Raw genomic sequence first — 8,381 nt, forward strand, 5'->3', positions numbered from 1 at the left:
GCAAAGGAAGGAAAGGGGGGAAAAAGGAGAGAAAAAATTACAAAAGCAGAATGCAGGGAGAGGGATCTGGCACTACACTGATGAATGCAGTATGCCGGCCACAGGACAGAGTATCTTCCCTTGATCCAGGAAGCCTCACAAGTTATTCTGTGCAGTTATGAGCAATTCTGAAAAAAATCCCAGAAATCAGGAAACCACAGTGTGTATTGTGGCAATAAACATCCAGCCCTTCGAATCTGACGGAACTGGGAAACAGGAGGGGACATGTTCCACCTTCAGCAACTGAAGCAGGGACATGCATGATGCAGCTTCAGCCATGGGAAGATCGGGCTGTGCCAGCAGAGGACAGAGCAGGCAGGAGCTGCAGCAGCAGCAAGCAATGCTGCCCCAGCTCCCCTGGCTCTGCTCTGCACCAAGCAGCACAGACATCCTCTAACAAGGCCTGCCTAAGGCAGCAAAACCCGTGACGGCCCCAGCCCACCTCCTGTCTGTCTCCAAACCCTTAATAATTGATGACAAGCATAACTAGCTAAACTTTGCTGCATTCTGAGCCAGCTCTGGGGCTTGTAAACATTTTAAGTAGCATAGAGGCTGGGAACAAAACACAGATCCTTCCACCTCGTTGTCACTGCTTTGAAAGCAGCCATGCTCAGCAGCCACTGACATTCCCCAATTTCACATCTATGCAGCATGAGGACACATAAGCTCTCAGCTCTAATGTAACCTCTTCTCTTGTGTATTTCCAAGTTCTTTACATGAGAGATCATTAATTCCACTGTAACCAGGATGCAATACATCCTTCCTGGAAGGAACAAGATTTTGTTTCATCAAAGGCCACAATATTTCCAGAACAGAGAACCACTACTGCTTTTTTTACAAATCCCTCTAGTTAAAGAATGTTGTACACCAAGCCCTGCCCCAAAATCCTCATTTCACTTTCTGTCCATTTTCTCTGTATTCAGTGGGGAACTTTTTTGGGATGAATTTCTCAGATTCTGGCATGGAAGACCTATATTTCTGACTAAAACACAAAAGAAAGCCACAAAGCAGGAAACAAACAAACAATGTAAGGAAGGAATAAAGAGTAAATGGAAAGCCAAAAGTGAAACAAAAGAAGGCCAAGTGTCAACCAGGGAGGTCAGTCTGCAATTTAAAAAGGAAAGATCAATTCTAGAAGCACAAAAGGGAAAAAAAAAGGCTGAAGTCCAGAGGCAAGAAAACAAAAAACTAAAGTCAACAGTAACAGTCCAGTGGCTTGAAGCTGATTTTAAAGGAAAACAAAGGTCCTGGTAAGCTTGGAGGCTCAGATGCTGATGTAAGTTTCATCAAACCCATCACTAACTAAGTTTCCAAACTAACAAGAGGAGATGCCCCAGAAGAGTCTGTAAAGACTTGCATGAAACAGCTCTAAACTTGTGGAAGTTGTGCTGATCCAGCAGTGCCAGCAACACAAAACCACAAAAATTAACAAGTCGGATCCCCAATAAGCAAGATAGGGCCCTAAATCTCTCAAGTTTTTCAATAGCTCCCACTGTGTACATGTGGCAATAGGTGTTGTTCACAATTTACTCACCTTCCTGCAATGCTTTTCAATCAGCCTGAAAATCTATAAAGCAGACGTGGTACTCCCTCCAAGCCCTGCCTTTGCCCTTTCCTGTGTCTGCCATTTGTTACACCTGTTCTCCAGCATTTAGCAGCTCCTGGTCCACAGCTCCCCTATATTTTGTTCACTCAGGCCCATCCCTGCTCCAAAGGATCTTTATCATCTTTTCCTAGGTTCTTAGAGAAAAAGAAAAGCAACTACAGCAGGATAGGTTTTGGTCTTTTAAACTGAGGGAAACAGTGGCAGTGAGGTCTGCCACTTTCTCCCAGAGCCAATGCTGCAGGAATGAAGGAGGCGGGAAGGGCAGGAGGAAGACCCAGAAACCATGTCCATGGCCCACAGAAGGAACAGGGAAAAGTCAATCACTCTGAGCTCTGGGATCCTACTCCTTCATCCTTTTGAGATTTAAGGTTAGTGGTGGGAAACAGAGAAATCATTCCCCTCCAGCTGCAGAGCTGTTTTGCCTGCTCCACTCTAGGAGGTGTGCAAGACCAGCAGATGCTCTTCTGAAGAGAATTTTCCCTTCAGGAAAAAATAGAAAGTATGAGGGCACTGAACTTTCAGGCATTTTTGTGAGTCTGGATGCCAAAACCCATTTTTCCCTCCACAAAAACCTTGTGACACCAACTCTGTATTATATGCAAATTACTACTAGCAAAGTGCTTTCTTCTGGTATTCTAAGCCCTGAAGAAGGACATGTTTGGGGTTTTTTTCTAAATTTATGTTCTTAAAAATACTTCCTCTATCTACAAAGTGGGCTCTTAGAGCACCAGCAAAGCTACTGATGCTTGTTCTCTTCCCATTTGGAGCAAAAGAAAACAAACATAGAGGAAAAAGATGTTGAGAGTTGCTTAATCCTTGTGCTTCCTTATTTCCTCTGTATAGGATGTCTCATTCAGGGGCAGAGTTCATTTCTTACTACTGCATCTTGTACAGTGGGAAGCTGATTTAATCTTAACCTGCTCCAACATTATCCACAGAACCTGTGCAAGGCAGAGCCAGATTCTTGGTGACCTGGAACAGGTCACTGAAAAGTGAATGGAAGAGGTAGATGTCTGCACAGGATTAAAAAAAAAAGAAGAAGAAAAAAAAACAGAATAAAAGACTTTATGTCAGTCTAAAATAACTAGATACTTATCCATGCAAGTGTATGAATCAAAGCATTGCCCAGTCCTTGTTTAAATTCAGTAGGCTGGAAAGTTAAATTGCTTTTCAAAGGCATGTCACACTGTTAAAGGACAAAGGTTCCTATGCACTTGAGGTATGGGGCAGGCAGTGATCCGTGGCTCTTTGCAGGAACAGTGACCACAGCACAAACTGCTTCAAGTTGGCAAACACAGCAAAATATTAATGACAGCAGCATTGGGTATTGCTGTTCAAGAGAAAATACAGAATATGGGAAGTGGTAAAACTGGACAGCTGCCTAAAGCAAAGCACATTCCATAATCCATAATTCACATGAAGAGGTGAAAATCTGCTACAAATCAGCTTGAAAATCAGTCTGATTCATTTTGGAAGAGACAATACAGATATATGTGTCCGTGTGGACCGTACCAAGTGTTCAGACATCAGGATCCCATTTCCCAAAATCATAAAACTGGGTCTTTTTTTTTCAAATCCCTAAACTAAATAAATGCTTGTGATTGTTATATTTTGTTTCTAATGCTGCCCTTAGCTTCTGTTTTCTCACATCCTTCACAACATTCCTTCAGACTGAGGCTCTTACATAACCCCCTGAATCCAAAAGCTGGAACATAAAGTAAGAGCAAACAGACAGCTATTACGAACTGCCACAGACAGCAGTATGATTAGACATGAATATCAGTTATGTCTTCACTAGCACGTAGTACAGAATAATAAGGTGGAACAAGCTAAATCAGATGTCTTCTGAAGCCGAGTATAATAGGGAAAAGAATAGTTAATCCCAGATGAACCAGGATTCTTATCCACATATTCAAGCAGGAAAAATTACCATTTTTCAATGCCATAAGAAAGCAAGCAGAAAGTGAACTGATAATATTCGCATATGGAAGTTGCTTAAAACTCCAACTGATCTGTAGGCTGGGTTATTAGTACTTGAAAAGCCAGCTACCCACTGAGGCATGAGACTTAAAGAAAGCTATAAAACACGAACATTAGCGTCAGAAAGCTTTCGAAGACAGCTTAAATCTCAGAAAGAAAGGCATTCTCAATCTGGAATGCAGCACCTGTGGTTTTTGCCGTCCAAACTCAGATTATTCAGGCTCTAAGACAGTGATTTATTTGGGTGTTACACATTTAAATGAAGACCATTTGGCATTCGTTCTGTCCCCAAAGTGCTTCAAAGAGCTAACCGAACTGACTTTTGAGCGATTGCAAAGTGATGAAATTTTAATTTTAGTCATCTTGGATGAAGTTTTAATTTGAATAGAGGCCTTAAAACAGTATAATGAAATACTAATTTTTTTTTTTTTTTTTACTGATATAGATAAAGTCCTATAACATTAAGTTTTTAATAGTACATACTAGTCTGGAAAAAGCTATTTGTAGGGTCTGCTCAACTGCTTTCAACAGTGACTGAGTAAAAGAAAGGCATAGTTAAATGTATGTATCGTGATGACATGAGGAGCCATGGAAGCTCCTGCAAAGAGAAATACCGCATTTAATATGCTGTGCTCAGCATAAAGCAGATTTATCAGAAACAGGTAGTTGACTTAATCTAAGGTCAGCAGAGGATATTTTACAGTTTACGACATGGAGAAGAGATTATGTGATCCAAATGCCTACATTCTACAGCTATAGTAGAAGTGACATGTACTATACAGGCAAAATCCAGTTCACATTAAGAGATGATTGTACATCCCTAACACAAACCAACAAAATTATCTTATTTAGCCATGTGGGGAAAAGTTGTGAGCATAATTCTCTATTAAGGTCAAAGAGCAAAGGAAGGCTCTGCACCTCTGTCTGCAGGAGTGTGACAGGTGTTGGTTGTACCAGAGCCCCCCAGCAGAGACAGGACAGATGCCGTAGTCACCATGTCTGGTAAGACCAAGCACAGCTGCAGTCAGAACAGAGTCAGGAGAAACAGCAACAATCGTGCCCTGAGAAAAGCTGCCAGATCCTGTTAAAAGGAGATGGAGAAATGTAATGTATTAATAATAGGTACGTGATTTCACAAAGTGTTAAAAACCCCACAGCCTACGTTAAACCATGATCTTTGCCAACAGACCTAAACCTGGGGAATGGTCAAACCACAATGTGTGCATCCATTTAACTTCTTGGTGAACTAACCAGTTTCAAGAGCCTGACCAGACTCTGAGGGAGGAGACAATGCAGTTAAAGAAAGTGCCTTGCCTTCTTTCTTCAGCAAAGTGACCCCTGTGTGCTCATTAAATTTTATTCTGCAGGTAATTGCTGACTAAAATCTGTGCCCAGCCTTGCTGGTCAAAGGAGGAGTTGCCTGTATTATGGCTCCTTGCTACTGAAGGTATTTAATAAGAAGGGAGTCAGATTTTCTGAGAGACCTACACAGCTGAGAGCATTATTAATTGGCACAACAGCAATGGAAATGAGATGGTATTGGTAATGGTTTACTTTTGAGGTAGAAAAGGGGATATGTTTTCCACGAACAGGATAATAAATCAATGCAGCTTCTATCACACTAATTTGTTAAACATGTCTTGCAGTGTTGGTAACAAAAATGTTATTGCATCAGATGCCTGCATAAGGCATTTATGAGGTTTCACCCTTCTGACGCAAAGCATGCATAACGATGTATAGGTGATCCTAATAAATGATACAAACGCCGTGTTTAATCAGTAGAATAAGCTGTCTTGAATATACTATGCAATATGAAACCAGGAACAGCTTACACAGAACCTGTAAGTTGTATTTTAGGGGCTAAAAGAGAGCGTTTAACTGATGAAGTATTTTTGAAAATACCCTCCCCATGGCATTGGCAGCTATCATTTATCTCACTCTGTCCAAGATGATCTGGGTATACAAGCAGTAACAACTTTTCTGCTGACTATAACATTCTCTATTGTTTTCTTCAATTTCAGCAATAAGCTATTAACTCATGGCTTGTTCAGTTTCTTCACAAAGCTACAATAACCTCCTTGTAATTTTGTGAGCTTTGACACAACTGGAAGGACAAATCTGGCAGGGAGTGAGAGCTGAGCAGGTTCAATGTTCCACCACCTATGAACAGAAAACAAGAAAATGGAGAAGTGTTACATACCCAGTGACTGTCCCTCCAAATCAATAAAAAAAAAATATAGCTCATTAAAGGGAAAACTAAGAGTGAGAAGTGACATGCTGAACAAGCAGTAAATAGTTAATGTTCCCCAGCTCTGAAGCCAGGAATAGGCACCACACAAGTCCTGTCCAGAAAAATGTATTAGCACCATCAGCAGAAACTGACGCAGGATGCCAGTATCCATCCAGGGAGGGATTCAGAAGAGAAGGAACAATAAAAGACAGGCATTGAGGTGGCATCTGCAGGGGCTGGAGAACAATTTCCAGAGAATGACTGTCTTTTAATAAACAGAGGTTTAACTGTTATCAGTCCCTGTTAGAGATCATTACTATGAGAAACAATGAGAGCCATTTGTATCCCTGTCTCCCTGCAGGACATGTCTGAGGGAGAATAAACCTCTTTCCTCCTCCGGTGTCAGCTTGTTACTGGCAGCACAGGCTATAATTGAATAAGCTTTATTCAAATGATAGCTAAATTTAGCAGATATTAGCATGAAGTCTCTAGAGGGGTGAAAACTGGAGAAGAAAGCTTTAAACAAATAGACTAAAGTAACCCTGAAAAATAGATGCAATTTATGGCAGAGTCAACCTCTCTGCCTGATGAGTCTAGCACAGTTAAATCTGGATTTTGGGGCCTTGCTGAGACAAAACAACACCATCCCCTTTCCTCCTGGCCTGTGATGACCCCTGTGATGGCAGGACCCATTGTGTTGTCCACAAAACCAGATTCATTACCCAGTGTGCAACAAGCCAATAATTACACACTTTGAGAGACTTTGATTATTTATTTCAGAGTTGCGTGAGCCCGGGTGCTCGGTGACATTCCACAAACCAAGCACACTCACTGGACTTTCCACACCATCATTTAGAGGCAGAAGTTCAGGGTTTGTAACTTTCCCATTACAGCCCCTGTGTCGTGGTGAGTTAGTAAGAGTAATTACAGAACCCCAGCTAACATCTATGTAAATTCAAGCGAAGGGCCTTCACCTGGGCAGGAATCTTTTTGACCTAGGCATGACTTTTAGTATTACAGAGAACATACACGGACCTTGAGTATTTTGCCAAGTTAGCAGTGTATACATAGTGATGTCTATATAACTTAGGTCAAAGTAACAAAGTGCTTACATAGCTTGGGTTATAAGATATCTATGTAACCTAATATCAGTACAACCTAAATCATGACTTTTTATCAATATAACCTGAAGAATATCGATATAACCTGAAGCATAGCCTTCTATACTTATATAGCTTGAATCATAGCTTTTACTTATGTAGCCTGAATCATAACTTCTACACCTATATAACCTGATGGTTATATAACCTGAATCATAACTTTTGATACCCAAATAATCTGATATGAATAACTTTTTATACAATGCAATGGCTAGTATATAGTTAACTAGTTGTTTATATGCAGAATAGAGAAAAAGAAAGCAAACAAACAAACAAACAAACAAAAACTTAGCAGGTGCATAGTTTTAGAGATAGATAAGTGTAGTACTAATGAGAAATTGGCAAGCCAAAGCCAATTAGCCACAAAACAAAGAATTTAGGCCAGTTAAGACCAGATGGACTGAAGAGCACCGTAACTATGCATGCCCCAAAGCTGAAAAGTACAAGTGCGAAGAAAACTTTAAAAGCCTTCATCAAAAACCCCCAAAGACCCCCGAATTGGGGAAGTACATGCACAGTGCAAAGAATTATCTAATAACCATGAGATGTAAATTAGTTCCTGTGTGTATGTGATGATGCTGTTATGACATAGCAACATTAAAGCAAAATTTACTGTATAAATATACCACCACACTTGACAAAGGCAGGTGAGTTAGGGGGAAAAATCCCCCTCACCACCAGCGCTGAAATAAACAAATACCTGCTCTATAGACATCCGTCTATGAGGATTTATTTCTAGCCTTACTTTCGGGCATCAATAGATATACATCAACATCTTGATTTTCTACAACCTTAAAGGTTGTTAGTTCCAGGATATCCTTGAGTAAGGGATACTAACTGCTATCTGATCTACTGACACAGAACATCTGGACTTACTGCCTCCTTAAGGCTTGTTAGTTCCTGGGTGTCCTTGACTAAGGGATGCTGGCTGCTACCTGTTCCACTAATTAAATCTTTATTCTTGTTGATTAGCATTGAATGTATTCAGAGATCTTGCATCAAAGAACACCCTGACTTAAAATAATCTTGATATGCACATAATCTAGCCCCAACCCCTGCCAAGTCAGGGTCACCTAGAGCAGGTGACACAGTAACATGTCCAGATGATTTTGAATGTCTCCAGAGACGGAGACTCCACGACCCTCCCTGGGCAGCCTGCTCTGCCGCCTTAAACGTAGAGAAGTTCTGCCTCGCTTTGAGGCGAACATTTTTATGTTCTAGCTGACGGCCACTGCTCCGTGTCCTGTCGCTGGGCGCCACCGAGAGCAGTCTGTCTGTCCGTGCTTCACGGAGCCGGCGGTGCCGGCGCAGCCGCCCCTCAGAGGCGCTGGGGCGGGGCCGGGCCCGCCGGGCCGCGCGGGGCGCT

The sequence above is a fragment of the Aphelocoma coerulescens genome, chromosome 1A (genome assembly GCF_041296385.1).
Source record: "Aphelocoma coerulescens isolate FSJ_1873_10779 chromosome 1A, UR_Acoe_1.0, whole genome shotgun sequence".
Classification (NCBI taxonomy): domain Eukaryota; kingdom Metazoa; phylum Chordata; class Aves; order Passeriformes; family Corvidae; genus Aphelocoma; species Aphelocoma coerulescens.